This window comes from Sminthopsis crassicaudata, chromosome 3, assembly GCF_048593235.1.
Source record: "Sminthopsis crassicaudata isolate SCR6 chromosome 3, ASM4859323v1, whole genome shotgun sequence".
In the NCBI taxonomy this organism is placed as follows: Eukaryota; Metazoa; Chordata; class Mammalia; order Dasyuromorphia; family Dasyuridae; genus Sminthopsis; species Sminthopsis crassicaudata.
This window is the reverse complement of record NC_133619.1, coordinates 151,176,989-151,197,511: the sequence shown is the minus strand read 5'-3', so window position 1 is coordinate 151,197,511 and position 20,523 is coordinate 151,176,989. Positions and strand designations below refer to the sequence as shown.

General features: G+C 36.9%; 1 protein-coding gene across 2 annotated transcripts in view; it reads right to left on the bottom strand.

The window, feature by feature from the left end:
- FARP1 (FERM, ARH/RhoGEF and pleckstrin domain protein 1) overlaps positions 1-12,376 on the bottom strand; it is a 293,495-nt gene extending 281,119 nt beyond the window's left edge. Inside the window, exon 1 of one of the 2 annotated variants that reach the window (XM_074299401.1) lies at positions 12,270-12,376. The gene's annotated coding sequence lies outside the window, so the exon portion shown is untranslated. Of the gene's footprint in view, positions 1-10,969; positions 11,612-12,269 lie in introns of those variants that run through there. The other variant, XM_074299399.1, reaches the window with a different exon arrangement.
- Between the last annotated feature and the right edge of the window lie 8,147 nt (positions 12,377-20,523).

Here is a 20,523-nt window from a genome sequence, read left to right as displayed (position 1 = left end):
ACATCATAGCTAAATTGTGAAGCTCCAAGATCAAAGAAGAAAATATTACAACTAGAAACAAACAACTTAAGTACCATGGAAATACAATCAAGATAACACAAGATTTAGCAATTTCTACATTTAAAAAACTGAAGGGCTTGGAACAACATCTCCCAAAGAGCAAGAAAGGAGTTGGGTCTGCAATCAAAATTAATTTGCCCAGCAAAACTGAATGTAATGCTGCAAGGGGCAAGGTGGGGGATGTTAGGTATTTAATGAATTGGAGGATTTTCAAGTATTCTTAAGGAACAGATCAAAACTGAATGGAAAATATGACTAATAAGAATCAAAAGAAACATAAGGTAAATATAAAGACCAATTATAAGGTCCAGATGTTTGCTTCTCATGTGGGAAAAAACATTATCTGTAACTCTTTAAGAATGGTATCATCACTACAGTAATTTGAAAGAGCATATATAGAGAGAAAATGTGAGATTGAGTTGAGTTCAATGGATGATCCTAAAAAATAAAATTGGGGAGGGAGAGATAAAATGGAGCAATCATTGCATACAAACAAGGTGTGAATGAAAGAACTAGTTCAGTGGAGGACAAGAGATAGAGAGCTAGTAGTACTAAAACTGTATTCTTATCAGAACTGGGTTAAAGAGGGAAAACACAATCAAGATGATTTCAGAAAAACCTTGGAAGACTTTGTGAAATGGTGCAAGGAGAAATGTGAAGAACCAGAACATTGTACACAGTAACAGCACTGTCATATGATAATCAAATGTGAATGACTTAGTTATTCTCAACAATAAAATGGAATTGTCTGGGATCAAAGGACTCATGTTGAAAAATACTAAATATCTCTAGAGAGAAAATTAGTGAACTCAATGAAGATTAAAACATACTTTTTCTTGCATTTTTTTTTTGTTTCTTTGGATTTTCTTCTGTAACATGGCAAGTATGGCAATGGGTTTTGAATGATGTCACACACATAACTGATAGCAAATTGCTTGCCTTCTCAAGGTGGAAAGGGGTAAGAGGAAAAAAGAGAATTTGAAATTCAAAATGTTGAAAAAAATCAACATTTAATTAGGAAATATTTGAAAAAAATTGGTAAAAAATATATTGTTTAAAAAAAGAAGGTAGACATCAAGATAATTTCAGAGAAACCAGGAGAAACTGAATAAACTGATGATGCTAAATGGAATGAGAGAACCAGCAAATCATTGTACACAGCAACAACAAAATTATAAAAAGATCAATTCTGATGGATGTGGCTCTTTTCAACAATGAGATGACTGAGGCCATTTCCAATGATCTTGTGATAAAGAGAGCCATCTATACCCAGAGAGAGGATTATGATACTGAGTATGCATCACAAGCATTTTCACTCTTTTTGGTTGTTTACTTGTATTTTGCTTTCTCTCATTTTCCCTTTTTAATCTGATTTTTCTTGTGCAGCATGATAATTGTATAAATATGCATCACATATTGAATTTAACACATATATATATTATACATATTTTAACATGTTTAACACATATTGGATTACTTACTATCTAGGGGAGGGGATGAGAAGGAAGAGGGAAAAATTTGGAACATAAGGTTTTGCAAGGATCAATGTTGAAAAATTATTCATGCATATGTTTTGAAAATAAAAAGCTGTAATAAAAAAATAAAATTTTTAAATTAAAAAAAGAAGGTAGGAGAGGTTCCTAAAGGGTGTTTGATAACAACTACCAGAATCTTGTTTAGGTATTAAATATAGTTTAAATGAACTCAAAGCAATTACTCTTACTTTAAGTAATTACTTGAGTAATTTAGTAAGAGTAATTACTTTGAATTTCATTCAATCTATATTTGTTATCTAAATTTTGGAAACCTGCAGGTAACAATGGGGAGTAAAAAGTATTTTAACTTCTCACTTTGACCAATTGTTCAGGGAATATAAGTGAAATCATGGTCAGGGTTTGAAAGGATAGCCAGGAAAGCTAATGACATCAGGAAAGAGCCAAGTCTCAATGAGAACATGAAGATGAAAGAAAACGGAAGAAAGAAAGGTTTAAAATGAGAACAAATTTGTTACTTGTGAAGCAGACATTCCAAAGAGCACAGCCAAAGAAATGGGTAGCTTTTACAGGAGTTCATAGGGGACAAGAAAGAAAGGAGTAATCAGTGAGGAACAGAGACCAGGAGTTCAGAATCACTGGGAAGGGGGAAGAGTATGATGCAGTAAGAGTTCAATAATCACTGAAGAATGAGTTCAGGTGGATAATCATCAGGTTTGATGATCTGAGCCAATTAGAAATCTTTCCAGGGTGTTAAGCAACAATCTGTAAAGTCTCAGGCAAGGTAACTGGTGCAGTGGGAGTACCAGTAAGTCAAGGGGCTGAGGGAAAGTGAGATAGAATAGCTGCCACAAGATGTAGAACACAAGGAAGCACCTTCCTTTGGTAGCAGGGACATGGATCTCAATATTTGCCCTTTTGTGCCACCAATTTTTCAATTTTCTTTGGTCCATCTCACTTCCTAGATTAGGACTTGCTCACTTACCCTTCTAACCTATACCAACAGTTTTATTGGTGCCCCAGAGTAGTAATCACTTAGCTTTTATTCTAATATTTAGGGAATTTAGGAATTTAAGGAATAGTTCTTGTGGTTGACTTCCCATCAACACTATGCTTCTATACACTTTACTAATTTATTTCTCATGAACATAACAGCCACTAATCCTCAAACTTGCTAAAAATGCAAAGCAAACACAAATCTATATAATTTTCTATAGTTATACTTCCCCACTCCCCCAAAAAGTAGAGCGTCCACGAGTGATTACACACATACCCAGGGCAGTTAAGCATATATGTGGGAAGTATATGTGGCCAGGACAACTCACAACTGTATAATTTTAGATTATAAAGTAAAGTCCCTTGAGAGATGTAGTTTCTCAGTTTAATAAATGCACCCAGTGCTAAGTTGTGCTGACCCATAATGTGTTTGACTAACAAAATAACCAAACTAGTCCATCTACTGAACTACTTCCCTGATGCTTAACTTCCAAAATGTTCCCTTGCTTAGCTGCGCTTACTCCTCGACAGCAATTATAGTATTCATCACTTCTAGATTCAGGCTTATTAGTCAATGTCTTCAGCTACACTGGTGGTGTGTAAAAGGCACTAACCTTTATATTAAAGGTGGCAAAAGCACCTCCAACTCTACACCCTTGCAGAATTTTTTATACTTCTCTACTACCCAATAATAAATAGCAATGCAGAGAAGCAAGGGGATACCATGAGAATTTTTTGAAGAGAAGATAAGGTTTAAACAGCTATTATGGTGAATGGGATAGAGAATCAATTATGGCAATGAGGATCCATTTACCTCTGTTGTAGCCTCAGTCAAGACATTTACATCACTTCTTACAGTTTCATTCAGCAGAATATTAATTATGAAGAGGCAGAAAGTAAAGAAATAATCCAGGATCAGAGTTTGGCTAGATGTGAGAAATGCCCTATTGATTGGTTTTGCTAAAATTATTTTTTCAGTTGTAATCTTTACAAAAAGTGATACCTTTCTGCGTAGCAGAGGAAGGAGAGATATATTCAGAAAAAAATGTAATGGACAAACAGATTGATTTGGTACTAGCTTTAAAAATAGAGAAATCGATTAGTGAAACAAATTAGGTATACTATAAAAAGATACCAACCTACTCGTTTTTAGTTTGATAAATTCAAAGAGTCCAAAGTAAGGACTTGATATTTAACAAGAACTGATGGGAAAACAAAAATAATTTGACAGATATTAGGTTTATATCAACACTTTACACCATATATCAAGCTAAATTTCAAATGGATACATGACTTAGATATATACAGCCATATCATTAACAATAGAAGGGTAAGGAAGAAATTACCTTTCACATTTATGGATAATGGAAGTTTATGAAAAAACAGGGAATAGAGAGGATTTATCAAAGATAAAAAGAACAATTCTGATTATATAAAATTTAAAAGTTTTCATACAAACAGAACTAAAGCATTTAAAATTAGAAAGTAATAAGCTAAGAAAATTAGTTTTCTCTGTAAATTACCTCATTTCCAAGATATAAGAATCAATCAATAAACATTTATTAAGTGCTTATTGTGCCAGGTACTATGCTAAGTACTGGGAGGAAAAGAGGCAAAAGATAGTCCTTATAATTTAGTGGAGAAGACAACATATAACAAATATATGCAAAGCCAGCTACATACAGGATAAATAAATAATTATCAGAGAGAAAACACTAGAATTAAGAGAGATTGGGGAAGGCTTCCTATAAAGTTGAGATTTTAGGTGGTACTTAAAGGAAACCAGAGAAATCATTTGTTAGATGAGAGAAAAAAAATGTGTAAAAATAAGAGTTATTCACCAATTGATAACAGGCAGTTTAAAAAAAGAAAAGAAAGAAATCATAAGCAATCATATTAAAAATATTCTAAATCACCAATAAAATTAGAGAAATATAAGTCAAAACAATTTTGAAGTTCAACCTTACAACAGAATAGCAAAGATGAGAGTTTAAAACTTCTTAAATAAGTTAAAAACAATCCCATCTTAAACAAAAATTCCACTCTTTGACAGAACTATCTATATCTTCTTCTAAAGTTCTCATGTAATATTAATAGAACATTTATTAGATTCATAGAGATATGATACTTGTAATAAAGTCATGTTTATCTTATTTTAGAAGTAACATTACTTGAATTGAACCAGCTACACCCAGAGAAAGAACTCTGGGAAATAAGTGTGAACCACTACATAAAATTCCCAATCCCTCTATTTTTGTCCACCTGCATTTTTTATTTCCTTCACAGGCTAATTGTACACTATTTCAAAGTCCGATTCTTTTTGTACAGCAAAATAATTGTATGGATATGTATACATAGATTGTATTTAACATATATTTTAACACATTTAACAGGTATTGGTCAACCTGCCATCTGGGGGAGAAGATGGGGGAAAGGAGGGGAAAAATTGGAACAAAAGGCTTTGCAACTGTCAATGCCGAAAAATCACCCATGCATTTATCTTGTAAATAAAAAGCTATAATACACACACACACAAAAAAAAAAGAAGAAGTAACATTACTTGTGGGGCATCATCTTTGTAGTTAGCTTAGAGGATTGAGCACTGGAACCTTGATTGAATCAGGAAGATCAAAAATCAAATCCAGCTAGATATTAATTAGTTGCATGACTCTAGGCAAATCATCTAATTTCCTCATCTGTAAAATGGGAATAATAATAGCATCTATCTCCCAAAGTTGTTGAGAGGCTAACATTTATAAAGTACTATAATAAAGGCTATCTATTAAATCAAATAGATAATTTCTCCCTTTTCTTCCTCAAAGTTGTTCTGTACGCTGAAGAACAACTTTTCATTTTTGCTTTCAGACCATCTGTTTGATTGCAATCGGAAGCTCATATATTTTGTATTTTTAAGACAAGCATGTAATATTTTCATTTTATAGTTTTTATTGATGCAATAGCAAAATTCCCATATGTTGTGATCAAGCACATAACAATTGTGCTCAATTATAATGTGGCCTGACCTCGAATTCCTAAATACTTTCCATGATTCATAGAAAAAGACAATTGATATTTTATATTTTTAGAGATGAATAAGTTAAATTCCTTTACTTGCTCCAATATAGCTAGCTCAATCTGATGGACCGCCTTCCCTAGGAGCAGTATCAAGGACCACTTTTGTATAGGCTTTAATAAAGTAGATCATTCAGCAGTGAAAAGTAGAATCTCATCAATGAGTAGACTTCTGTGTGCAACATGCTATATGGAACAATCATCTTCTGTGTTAAAGGTGTAACATTACTTTTAGTTTGATCATTGGAAATTATTTTCATAGTATTTAATATTTCATAAAAATACAAAGTACTTAAAACCATGTTTAAAAATATTTTATTTTTCAATTTTAGGATGGAGGAGAGGGAAAAAATTGGCATCTAAAGGTAAAATTATGTATTATACATATTATATATTATATACATATATATTAAATCAAGATAAGCAATTAAAAATCTGATTTCCAACTCCCCAAAATAGTAGGAATTTATCAGCATTAATATTAAACTTCCTTAAAAAAAAAAAAGAAAAAGAAAATACTAGTTCTTCAATACTTTAAAATCATGCTCAACAACTAATCAAACCAAAAAGCAACAAAGACCATCTTAAAACAGGATTTTTTCATTGTTGTGACATAATTTAAAATAATCCAGCCGACTAGAAGAAAACCTTGTATAAAGTAAATTCAGAAGAGATCAGTTATAATGAGGAATGGCTGTAATATAATAATGAAACATCCAAGATGTTTAGAAGCCTAATGCAACCCAGGTGAATTATGGTATCCTAGGCGCAGTGGATAGAGCCACCAGCCTTGAATTCAGGAGGACCCGAGTTCAAATCTGTTCTCAGACACTTAACATTTCCTAGCTGTGTGACCCTGGGCAAGTCACTTAACCCCAGCCTCAGGAAAAATAAAAAACAAACAAACAAAAAAAAAAATTATGGTATCACTCTTGAAAACTTGTGGTCACGTATGAAAATTTTACATATGAAATTAAATTCAATGAACTCATTTACTTCCCACATGAATTCAATCTGCAAATCTTCTGCCATACCTGGCAATCTTTATTCAGCATTTTAATAGAAAGGAAGTTACAGGTCAGAGTTGAAAATCACTGGCAGTAATGAACACTGGTACTAAGAGTCACATTGTTGTTGGTCTTATCAAACTCATTGTACATAAATTCTCCAGATCCGAATTTTTTTCAATGTCTCAACTAAAGCTTTTAGTTTTAGTATTTCTAGGATGCTATGATCCTAAATGGCACAGAGAGACACAGTAACCAAAACCAAAAAACAAACAAACAAAAACCCTCACCTCAGATAAATAATTTTCTCCCCTTTAAAATCAATTAAACATTTTTTGTGGCACTGAGTAAAAACAAAAATCTGTATTTAGCAAGAAGTGGCTCCAGAATTTATTTATCCAACCTTATGATGCAAAGCAACAGTAATAAAAACTTCAGTACTCAGGTAATTACAATGATAAACCACAATTCCATAAGACTAAGTATGAATGTGCTATTCACTTCTTCCCAAAGAAGTAATTTGAATTTTTAATTCAGAATGAAACAACATCTATTTTTAAACAAGATCAGTGTGGAAATTTGTTTTTGCATATTTGTGATGGGGGGGTATTTTCCCTTTTTATTCAACTGAGGGAACTAAAAGGGAGAGAAAATTGAGCACAATTGTTATGTGCTTGATCACAACATATGGGAATTTTGCTATTGCATCAATAAATGTTTCATATCCAATCTTTTTTATTCTTTGTATTCCAATCTATTCATATTTGTTAATTTAATTTCAAAATTTAAAAAAAGTTAATTTTTTAAACTTTATTTTTTCAAGATCTTTGATAACCAGGTTGTTTGCTAGTTAATTTCACCTTAAATTGAGCATTTGGAATGAGTGACAATATAATACCTATATGATTGTCTAAGCAACAGGGACACAAGAAATGCTGAGATTTTTGCAGAGCAGCACAATCAGGTACTGGTGTAAGCAAAGGAAATAAAAGAGAATAACTTGGAATTCAGTAATCAGAGATGGGATGGCCCCAATTTAAACAAAACCAGCATATAACTAACATGAATGAAAGACTAAGAATCCACAAACATAGCCCCATAGTTCATGGCCAACCAAGAGACAGATTAACTGGTGCCCAGGGGCAAAAATAACTGAGTCATTTGCAGCAACAGCCTTAGTCCACAAGGATAACAAACATCATCAGTACAAAACACATTGCATAAACAGAGATGTTTTAAATGTATTAAAGAACTTAATCACCACCTTACCAAAAAGTTAGGTGAAAATCTTTACTTAAAGCAATTTTCCTCATTCTCTGGAAAAATTCAAAAAAGCAACTTTTCTAGAACATTCAACATGTTGATTAAATTTACTTTCTTTGAATTGTTTACTTCAGAAATAGAATCTTATTGTTAATTATGCAAAATCAAATTGTCAAATTGCTTATTTCCCAGTGAGTTATATAGTCAAACATCTAAAAGCACTAAGATTTCTAAGAAGTACAAATTTCTACAATGTGTTTTTTAATGATCAATAAGTAATTAGATAAGTATATTAGAAACTATTTTTTGTGAACAGTACTTGTGCAGTTTATAGCCTCAGTATTACCATGATGTAATTTGTATAACCAATCAAGAAAAATGAACAAGCATAGTTAAAATACAGCCAGTAGAATACTGGCAGAGTAGCATTAATATTCTAATATGACCCAATGGCCTCCAATTTCCAGGGTCCTTTATATAAGGAAAGAGATTATAAAACCAAACTCTACAACACAGTCTTCAGTTACCTTGGATGCTATTTTTCCACTTAAAAGTGAAATCTCTAAAATCTCAGGTTCAAATCTTTCATGGACTAGAAATCACATCTGAAAAATTTATATCGTAATCTTCTATTCTTTCCATTCTGTACTAGGCAAAAGAAGTTACACATTTTCTGAGTATACATGAAGAGTTTAGACACTAGTTAATTATTTCAAAGCTGCATTTTACCTCCACTATCTCTCTCATAGTGGTGAGACTTATTAGTTTAGGTTATCCAAAACTAAATAACTCCTAGCAATGCCACTAGTATAAAAAAGCAGATGATTAAGATTTTCTGGTGGTTTGAAATATAGTTCCGATACTAGCTATGTGATCATGAGCAAATCACTTAACCTCCCTGAGCCTCAATTTCCTCATATGTAAAATGAGGTTGATGACATATGTAGTATCTGCCTCACATGATTGCTGGGAAGATCAAATACGAATGTAGAATTCTAAACTTTGAATAACCACATTGTCAGATATTATTTTTAAAACTACATTTCTTTCTTTTACCTGGGGGAGGGGATTACCTGTGATTTCATTCCCTTGTATAAGGAAGTTCAAATGCTCTAATCATGCAAGTTCTACTACATAACACCCTTAAACAGAATTGCCCTGGATAATAGAGCTAGTATGTGTCAAGACTAGATTACATTTCTTCATGGCTCCATCAAGCTGCCAATTTCATTATGGCTGAACTAATTCCAAAACCAAATTCTTGTTATTGATATGTGTTGCAAGAATACAGAATAATTCTATTGGCCTGAATATATATATCTAAAAGGTACATTTTTGTTTGTTTTTATTTCCCCATAGACAAATAGCTAGGAGGTAGATCGGTCCTCCCACACCTCCAAAGGGGGGGAGGGGAAGAGTAGGATGCACCAAATTGGATCTCACCCCAGCAAGAGGGGTAGGGCGGTTCTAGGCAACCAGATGTACAGAACTCCAAAGAGCTTTCTTTGCCTCATCCTAACAATGAAGCCAATTTTAAATCCAATCTTTAAAACCCTTTTCACTCAGGATGGGAAAAGCCAAGTAAATAAAATGACCAACCGAAAGGCAATGTAAGGATGGGATAGCTCAACTAGACCACATTCAATTTTTCCGAAAACTGCATAGCAGTTTGGATTTAAGACTATGCAGTGTATGATTTGTTCAAGGAATCTATCGAGATCCTAGCTGGGCTCATAAGGAATGAAGTACACGTGCTATATAAGGACTAAAAGCAAGAGAAAGGCGCTGTAAAACACACTGCATTACAAGTCACCTAGGAAAGGTCCATTCTTTCCTGGCCAGTCTGCTAAACAAATAACTGTGAATTCAATGTGATTTTTACCACAGAACAGGATTTAAAAAAAAAAAAAAAAAAAAAAGCAAGTTGGCCACTCTGCTTTTATGTGTATTGCTAAGCTGTTCCAGATGAAAATCAAGATTTTTTTTTTCCCTCCAAGTCCTCACATTGAACAAGCCCAAGGGGCTACAAGGAACTCATTCCTTTGTAAGGCTCAATCCAAGGGACACTGAACAGCAGGAAGCAGTGAGTTATCCATTTGGCATTATAGCTATAAACGCACTTCAGACTCATTAAGAGGAATTTATCCTTTGATTTAAAAATAAACAGACGCACACTCAGCACCAAGCTGCATCACACATTTAAAGTTTCCAGAACTTAAGGTTTTAAAAACCATATTCCAAAGAATTTTTTAAAATATTAAAATAAAATTTCTCACCCCAAGACAGAAGTTTGCCACACGTGGAAGTGAGGGGAATACGAGGGAGGAAAGGGGAAGATGGACGAAATCCAACTTGTGCTCTGACCAGATCTGTCTTTGTCAACCAGGTCTAGGGATTGCAGTGTAACTTTGTGAGATCTGAATAAGCTTCGGACATTTCACAGGATACACAACTAGGTTTAACAGCCATCGGCCTGATACTCAACTCTAGGGACTGAGATTTACACAAGTGTCCAGAAGAAGGTTCTCAATGCTGTCACCAAAGGGGGGGATGGGGCCGGGATAGTTCGATTAAGAAGGAAAGGGGCTGGAGAATCAGAGTCCCTAATATTCCCCTGGCATGGGGTTAAAGGAGAGCAAAGGAAAAGTGTCCTCCCATGCTTTCGATGCCCCCGGAGTCCAACAGGGCAACCCAAGTCCCCTACTATTGTTAGGTTACAGCCGTGCCCACCAGCTCAGCCCAAAACCTCCGGCTTCCAAAAAGCCCCACCCACCTCGCATCTGCCACCAAGGCGAAGCCATCCTCACCTGCCCCATACCCCCACACCCCACTTCCAGGGGCCGCCCAAGGTCGGATCCCCTCCTCAGCCCCTCACCACCACCACCCAGCTTTCCGCGTAGCCAAGCGACTTCCACAAGTTGCTGCAGCGGCAGTTGCCCTCCCTCTCCCCACACCCATGCCTGCCTCCCCCCACCGAGGACAAGTCCGATGCCCTCCACTTCCTCCGACCTGGCCTCCCGGCCGCTCCCCCTCCACACCTCCTCCCCACTCTTCATTGTTCCCAAAAACAGCGCTTACGTCTCGGGACTGGAGCTGGAGCCGGACTGGAGCTGGGGCTGGGGCTGCCGCTGCACTCCAGCGTCCGGGGCTCGGGTTCCCGCTGCTCTCCCCGCTCCTTCTCCTCCTCTTCCTCCCCCTCCCCTGCGCCGCGGGCCCAGGGCTGCTGAGGGAGGCGGCGGCGGCGGCTGCTGCTGCTGCTGCTGCTGCTGCTACTGCTCGCGCGGCTCCTGGGCTGGGGCTGCAGCGGCTGCTTTCTATTAATACTCCCGGGCACTGCTGGCTCTCGTCTCCGGCGCACAAGTAGAGCTGGAAGGGGCCGGCGGAGGTCCGAGCCATTAAAGGGTTCCCGGGAAAGGAGGAGAAGGGGAGGAGCAGGACGAAAGACGAGGGGAGGAGAGGGAAGGTAGCGGGCTCAGGGTCGCCATGTCCGGCTCGACGCCTAGGCAAACACCATTTGCACGGGAGAAGCCCGAGAGGCGGTGGCTATGCCTCTTTCCTTCCCCGCCCCTTTTTCCCTCCCCACCCCTTCAAATAAAATTAAAAGGCCGAACAGCGGTTGCAAAGACGCAGGCGACTGAGTTGCCTCCGGTAGCCCCGGCCGGCGAGCGGGAACTGAACTCAGCGGCCCCACCGCCGTGGTCGCCGCACCTCCCCGCCCCTAAGCCAGCCCCCTCCGGAGGAGGGAGAGAGAAAGAAGGAGAGGATGGGGGGAGGGGGAAGCTACGGTGGAGAAGAGAGAGGGAGAGGGAGAGCTACAGCCCCCTCCAGCGTTCGGCCCTGTTTCCAGCCAGGCTGCTTCCCAGGCGCCGCCCCGCCCCGCCCCAAGTCCCAGGGAGACCCCAGGACACGCCCCGGGTCCCAGGGACACAGCTTGGGGGGTTATGCCAAAAGGAAGGTAAGAGGTGCCTGGGAAGGCTGTCGCCAGCAGGAGTAGCTGGACTGTGGAATCGTCCCCCATCCTTCCCACCCGGCACAAACAATGCTCCCCTCTCCCCGAAAAGACAGCCCCCTTCCCCCCAAGCTCCACGCGGGACTCCCTACCCCTAGTTCCTTATCATAACTGAAGGTCCGGGCGACGCCCTCCAGGAGTAAATGAAAATCGGAGAGGGGAGAAGGAGAGATCTGAGCTATTCCTTATACCTTTTAGGAGAAAGAGCCAGGTTTGCTGATTTTAAAGAAAGAAAACTAGCGAGGCGATGAACAGGTAAAACTCGAGACCGCATAGAGGTTTAAATATAACAACTAAGTATACCAAGACCCTAAGATTTCTCCCAGCCTTTCTTTGTAATTTGAAGCTGAGTCCCACCTAGCTACCCACCTAAGTGTGCCTTCCCTTCGGCTGTCCCTGGAGACAGGAGCTTGTCTTTGCTGCAAAAGCAGCCGCGCCACCCCTTTCCTCCCGGGCGCGCTCCGCCTCTCTCGCGCCATCGCTACCTAAAGGCTGCAAAGGGGTTAATCCCGAAGGGATCAGCTGCCACAAAGCCCGTCCCACCTCGCTGGAGGAGCCTTAAGTGGGCCCTAGGTCAGGCGTAACCAGTATTCCCAGCTGTTCCAACCCATTCCGGCCCTTCCTTCCCTCTCCTGGACTTTGCTGCAAGGAAGATTCGGCGGGTGGGAGGCACACCTGGATTACTCCCCTTCCATCCCCGGTCAGTCACTCTCGCCCTCTCCCTCTGGAAGATAGACAAAGTCCATATCATATACCCAGTTCATTTTCTTTCCATGGGTGAGACTGGACTGTTGGCTAGAAACCTGTCGTACTCTGCCCCCAGGCATTTGCAAAGCTCAGGTGAACTCCGAACTACCAGAAAGACGTGCTCCCGTGGCCCGATTGACAAAAGAGAGAGACAATTTCAGCAGGTGCTGCCATAAGTATTCACCCTTAGACTGCTATCTTTATCGCCCCTCCAGTACCTTCTAGCATCACGGTAGTATCTTTTCCCTTATCTTAACAGATTAAGAGCTCTCTTGGCTTTTTTTTTTTTTTTTCTTAAATCTGAAAGGTTCTTTGTGACGGTTCAGAATCTGAGCTTCAAGAGATAGGAATGAGAAAAAGAAAAAAAGCACCATCAGATCTTGCCACCAAATCCACTAAAAGGTCTTAGTTGTTTTTGTTGTTGTTTTTGTTGTTTGTTTGTTTGTTTTGTTTTGTTTTTTCTGTGTTCACCTCAAAGACACACTGGACCTAAGACCCTGAGTTTGACTCCAACTCAGAATTATAGACCCTAGACCATTAGAGCATCTCCACTAACGAGAAAAGTTTTAATAAATGGGATAGTATTTATGTTTACTATTTCAGCTAACTTGCAGGTCCAGGAGAGTACTCCTTATTGGGGATGCTTAAAATTTACAGATAAGCCGAGACCTCATTTTATTGAATGGTTCCAAAAGAGCCTTTTCAATTTTTCATCTCATTTTTTTTACCCTCCTTATGTATGAAAATGCCAATGAAGAGAGCAAACAGTAGATCTAAGAAGTTCAACAATGAATCTAGTAAAAAAATTTTTACAGTTAAAGGTTCTGATAAAGGCCTCATCTCCAAAATATACAGAGAATTGACTTTAATTTATAAGAAATCAAGCCATTCTCCAATTGATAAATGGTCAAAGGATATGAACAGACAATTTTCAGATGATGAAATTAAAACTATTTCCACTCATATGAAAGAGTGTTCCAAATCACTATTGATCAGAGAAATGCAAATTAAGACAACTCTGAGGTATCATTACACACCTGTCAGATTGGCTAAAATGACAGGAACAAATAACGATGAATGTTGGAGGGGCTGTGGGAAAACTGGGACACTGATGCATTGTTGGTGGAGTTGTGAAAGAATCCAACCATTCTGGAGAGCAATCTGGAATTATGCCCAAAAAGTTATCAAAATGTGCATACCCTTTGACCCAGCCATACTACTACTGGGCTTATACCCCAAGGAACTACTAGAGAAGGGAAAGGGTCCTGTATGTGCCAAAATGTTTGTGGCAGCCCTTTTCATAGTGGCTAGAAGCTGGAAGATGAATGGATGTCCATCAATTGGAGAATGGTTGGGTAAACTATGGTATATGAATGTTATGGAATATTATTGTTCTATAAGAAATGACCAACAGGAGAAATACAGAGAGGCTTGGAGAGACTTACATCAACTGATGCTGAGTGAAACGAGCAGAACCAGAAGATCATTATACACTTCAACAATGATACTGTACGAGGATGTATGCTGATGGAAGTGGATATCTTCAACATAGAGAAGAACTAATCCAATTCCAATTGATTAATGATGGACAGAACCAGCTACATCCAGAAAAGGAACACTGGGAAATGAATGTAAACTGTTATTTTTACCTTCTGAATCCAATTCTTCCTGTGCAACAAAAAATTCGGTTCTACACACATATATTGTATCTAAATTATACTGTAATATATTTAACATATATAAGACTGCTTGCCATCAGGGGGAGGGGGTTGGGGGAGGAAGGGAAAAAATCTGAATAGAAGTAAGTGCAAGGGATAATGTTGTAAAAAATTACCCATGCATATGTACTGTCAAAAAATGTTATAATTATAAAATAAAATAAAAAATTAAAAAAAAAAAAAAAAAAAAAAAAAAAAAAAAAAAACAATGAATCTAGTAGAGCTGAGGCTCACAATATGACTGGGCCATTAGATTAAGCTCAGGGGCTAGCCTCCTTCTCTAACTGAATGTTTTTAAAAATTATTCCAGGGATTAGCAGGAGTGAAGAAAAGAATACTTAAACTAGAAATCAAAAGATCTCTGTCATTAACTAGCTGATATAATGTTGGGTAAAATGCCTGTCCCTTCCACGGCCTCAGTTTCCTCATTTGTAAAATTGGGGATCGAATAAGAATATATCTACAATACTATAGGGATTCCAAAAGTTTGTATAATTTTTAATTAAACTGAAAACAATTTTAAAAGGTTCCTTATATCAAGAGTTAAATATGGTAATAGGTATACCAGGATACTAAAAAAAAAATCTCCTAATTAGTTAAAAATCTCAAATCCTTCTCAATTCACAAACCAAATTATAAGACTCATATATCAAAGATCCAGAAGAAACTTCAAAAATTATATAGCCAAATCCCCCTTTTTTACAAAGGAGGAAATTAATGTTCAAGGAGATCTAGGCTTCCAAAATTACAAAGGCAATAGATAGATAAATAGATAAAAACAGCGAAATGTAGGTGTAGATATACATATATTCACATATATTACCTATATAAATATGTATATAAACATATGCTTTTATAAACTATAGATGTAATTATAGATTATCTATAATCTCAAAGGTAGAATTGTATATATATTTCCTATGATCGATTTATATTGAATATAGTATTTATATTGTATTATAATATATAATTTGTATTGTATTTATATTATACTATATTGCATGTGATAGATATGGACATATATGTGTATATATCATGGATATACATAATAAATGTTGACTATAATCTATAATCTCAGGGATAGAATTTGAATAGAGTTCCTCAATTCAGAGCCAATGTTCCTTCTAGTCAACAAGCATTCATTGTGTCAGCTATGGACACTGTCCTAAGTACTGGGCATATAAAAGATTCAAAGACAGACAGACTCTCAATGAGTCTAATTGGGAAGATAACAGGGAAATAACTGTCTTCACTAAAGAAGTTCTGAAAAAGTGAGAATTGCTTGTCATTTTCTGTCAATTATTCAAGACAGATGTCTAAGCTTAAAAATTCAGAAACCTCTAGATCCCCAGTTAATCTTCATTGTTCTTATAAATTTTCAGTGCTGAGCTCAGCTGGTCAAAAAACTTTATGTACATCTGAGAGCCTTTCTAGACATAAAGCAGTCACCTCATACATAACCTCTGTTTTTCAAACCTTCAGAAATCTTTTCTTCCATCACTCATCATTCCAATCTCACATCTCCTTAAGTCTGGAGAAGAATATTAGAATGCATAGATCTTTGGGGAAGTAAAATGGAATAAGGTAAAAAGTGAAGGATTTGCTGGTCATCCTTTTTTCTTTGCTTTTCTAAACAAGAAAAGTAGAAATCCCTGAAAATGTCACAAAAGAGCATCAGATTGCAAATATTTTTATTTTAGCTATAGTCTTATCTTTTGATTTTAGGAACTCTCCTGGGGAGAGTTGGTCTGAGGAAAATAAGTCATGTTTGATGGGCATTTGAAATACTTTTATTAACAACATGCTAGCCTCCTTTCACAATGATGAATCCCTTTAGGGCCTCCATTTGGGGGAGGACTCTTGTCTCTACAATCTTCATTCCCATTCCCCCTTCTAATTCTGACATTTCAGATTTCAATACCAAACCCTAAGCCAAGTACTTTCTTTCTTTCTTTTCTTCCTTCCTTCCTCCTCTTCCTCCTCTTCCTCCTCCTCCTCCTCCTCCTCCTCCTCCTCCTCCTCCTCCTCCTCCTCCTCCTCCTCCTCCTCCTCCTCCTCCTCCTCCTCCTCCTCCTCCTCCTCCTCCTCCTCCTCCTCCTCCTCCTCCTCCTCCTCCTCCTCCTCCTCCTCCTCCTCCTTCTTCTTCTTCTTCTTCTTCTTCTTCTTCTTCTTCTTCTTCTTCTTCTTCTTCTTCTTCTTAAAAGAAGTAGGATTGTGAGAGGAAAGTTATATATGTATCATGTGTACTTCCCTAAAGATCACTAATCCCCTTTTATTCTTGCTTTATGGTTGTATGTTTAAGGTCCTGATTAAAATAACCTTGTTATCCACCAAGATTTATAATACTGAATGACTGGGGGGGGAAGCATTTATTAAGTTCTTACTATATGCCAGTCACTGCTAAGCTCTGGGAATGCTGAGATAAGCTAGTGACTTGATTCTTACCCACAAGGGATCTATTACCCTCTTTTCAGGCAGTTTATTAAGGTTTACTTTATTAAAGTTGACCCTATTAAGGTCAACATGTAAAGGGGAGTGAAACTGGAAAGAGGCAAAGGAAGGTAGCAATTTAAGACAGAATGAATAGGTCTGGGAAAGTGTGGCTACTTAGTTCTGATCAAGATAAAGTAAGAGGTTACTCTTCAAAGAACAGGTTTCCCAGGCAGTTCTAGTAGAAGGAGAAGGGAGACCAGAATATTTCTTGCTTTGGAAATGAGAATACTAAGAGTTAGAGGTAACATGACCTTCCTAAAATCATTGCTAATATGAAATAGATCTGGGACTTAAACACAAATTTTCTAATATAAATCTAACGCTTGTTCCTCCAGAATAGCATTTTTTAATATCCCAACATATCAGTTGCAGAAGAAAATCAAGAAAAAATGTTTTTCCCTAGAAAAGTTCATATATCCCAATGGAGAAACAAGAGTAGAACAGTTGTGGTTCTTCTTCCCAAGACTAAAAGGTAGTTAAGTTCCAAACCTGAAATTTAAAATTATATGTGACCACCTCCAAGCCACGCATGGCTTTAGTAGAGTGTTGTGATCATATGATATATGATCTTTATAGCTATATATCCTAGCTCCAGATTCTCCTCTGAACTGAATTCTGCATTACCAATTGTCATTTGGTCACTGGATGTTCTATAGATATTTTAAACTCAACAAGTCTAAAACAACTTTTATGCTTCTCCTTTAATCTTGTCATCTTCCAACTTCTCTGTTTCTCTTGAAGGGAGGCTTCCAGTAACCTAAGTTCATAACATCTGTTTTAAAATGGACTAATCATTCACTAATCATTATTTCTATCTTTACGTCTTTCACATTTGACCCCTTCTTTCCACTTTGAGACTTCCATTACCTCTCCTAGGTTACTTACCCTAGTCCCTCTACAATAAAATATAAACTGCTCTGCTTAGGTGGCCCCAAATTATATTTCCAGTCTTAATGGACATTATATCCCCTTCCATACCCTTTAATCCAACTAAATAGCCCCTTCATCATATCATCATATAAGACACTCCATCTTTTCTTTCTTTCTTTTTTTCTCAATAGCATTTTATTTTTTCAACTACACAGAAAGATAGTTTTCAACATTTGCTTTTATAAGACTTTGTGTTCTGTCATGGGCCAGAACTTGAAACAAGGTGCTAAGTCAGTGGAATTGATAGAGACAATGGTTGTTTAGCATGATGCTTAACGTTCTCTAGTTCAGTACATGTACTTAGTACTTACTATAGTTCCACAAGATTCACACCTTTTAAGAGAACATATATAAGCTAGGAGCCTCAACCAGGATTCAATCAGGGAGATTCAGAAGCCAAAGAAGGCAGGGGGGAGCTCAAGCTCTCGGAACCAAGACTACAGAAGGCCTCTAAGAAAGTTAACCCAGCCACAGGAAAGGAGACAAGACTTGGAAAGAGAGGATAAAAGATTTGGACTTTAATACCTGGCTGTATTGGGGGTGATTACTGAACTGAAAGGAAGGCTGCTCCCAGAAGCCCCCCAAGAAACCTGCTCCCAGAGAACATTACATTTTAGAGAAGAATATTACATGTTCCAAATTTTTCTCTCTCCTTTACCTCCTCTCCTCCCCAAGATAGTAAGCAATTTGATATGGTTTAAATATGTGCAATTCTTTTAAATATTTTCCATATTTGTCATGTGCAAGAAAAGTCAGACCAAAATGGAAAAAATTACTAGAAAGAAAAAAAAAGCCTAACAAAGATGAAAATACTATGGATTGAAGCATATTCAATCCACATTCAGTCTCCAAAGTTCTGTCTCTGGACAGCATGGATGGCATTTTCCATTCCAAGTCTATTGGAAATGCCCCAAATAACCACACTGCTGAGAAAAACCAAGTCCATCACAGTTGATCATTACATAATCTTGTTATTACTATATTCAATATTCTCTTGGTACTGCTTACTTTACTCAGTATGAGTTCATGTAAGTCTTTCCAGATTTTTCTGAAATCAGCCTGCTCATCATTTCTTATAGAATAATGATATTTTATTACCTTCATCTACCATAACTTATTCAGCTATTCCTCAATTGATAGGCATCTACTCAATTTCCAATTCCTTGCACTGATGGGTCCTTTTCCCTCTTTTATAATCTCTTTGGGATACAGACACTTCATCTTTTCTGTCTGTACCTTTGCACAGGTTGTCCCAATGTCTGGGATATACTTCCTATTTATATCTGTTCTGAGAGAGTGCCACCCTTCCTTGAAAATTCAGTTCAAAATCAAATTTTTTTAATAAAGCATTTCCTGATCCTCCTAAGATGTGTTGTTCTCTCTAGCAAACTCTCCTAAATATAACTATTTTGTATTTTATTAATTTGTATTTACGCTGTATATATTTGTATATATACTTTTTATCTATTCTCATTAGAACAGAAGCTGATGTCAAGTGTCAATTATTTCTATATTCTACAGCACTTAGCACAGTGCTAGGATATAATAAGTGTTTACTAACATCTATCTGACTGATTTTAAAAAATGAAAAATTATTAATTTTCAGTTCACCCTACAGTTGTGGGAATGAGGATTTTTAATATTTCTGCTAAGATAATATTTTTCATGCTTCCTTTTTTGAAATTACCCTTTTTAAAAAAAATCCTGGTACCTTATTTATGATGCTAAAGAAAAAGTTTATTAAGGCCATTTTACTTGAGATAGAAAGATATAATGATACATTTTATATCCACAATGACCTTTTCAGTATTTTTATTTTTGCTTCCTCTAATTTTCTGACTTTTTCATATTACCCAAAACAGAACATTTAGTACAAAAGCTGCATTAAATATATGAAAATATTTTACATAGGGACAGCTAGGTGGGGCAGTGGATAGAGCACCAGCCCTGAATTCAGGAGGACCCGAGTTCAAATGTGGTCTCAGACACAACACTTCCTAGCTGTGTGACCCTGGGCAAGTCACTTAACCCCAGCCTCAGAAGAAAAAAAAATAATATATATATATATATATATATATATATATATATATATATATATATATATATATATACATATACATATATGTATGTATATGTATATATATATATATATATATATATATATATATTAAAACATATTCCAAGGATATCATGATTGGACTTTTTCCACTGATATTCCATTATAAACCCTTTATGACCCTGCAGTCTTTAAAAATTTCTATGGCCAAGAAATTCATCAGCCTTCAGAGAACCTGAGTCTGGCTTCTCTGAATTCAACTACACTGATCTTCAGATGACAGAAATACCATACTTCTCCTGGTCACCCTTGAATCCTATACCTTTGAAAACCTCCATAAACAACAATGCAGGGGAAAAAAATCAAATCATTGATCTTGATTTTGTTGCAAGCATTCAATTCTTAAAATTCCATTTTTCATATTACTTTGATACTGTGTTGGATCTGTGATTTCAGTGATGTGTGCATAGCCTCCCCCAAACATATCACATCTCCTATTCTACTACTTTATATGATTCTTGTCCACAGCTTTTAAAAGTCTCTCAAAGAGAGATTTGCTATGCTATACATTTACTATGAAGGATGCTTTTATAATTATTATCCCATTTGATCTTCACAATAACCTTTAGAGGAAGTGCTATAGTTATGCCCATTTTATAGATAAGAAAACTGAGGCAGA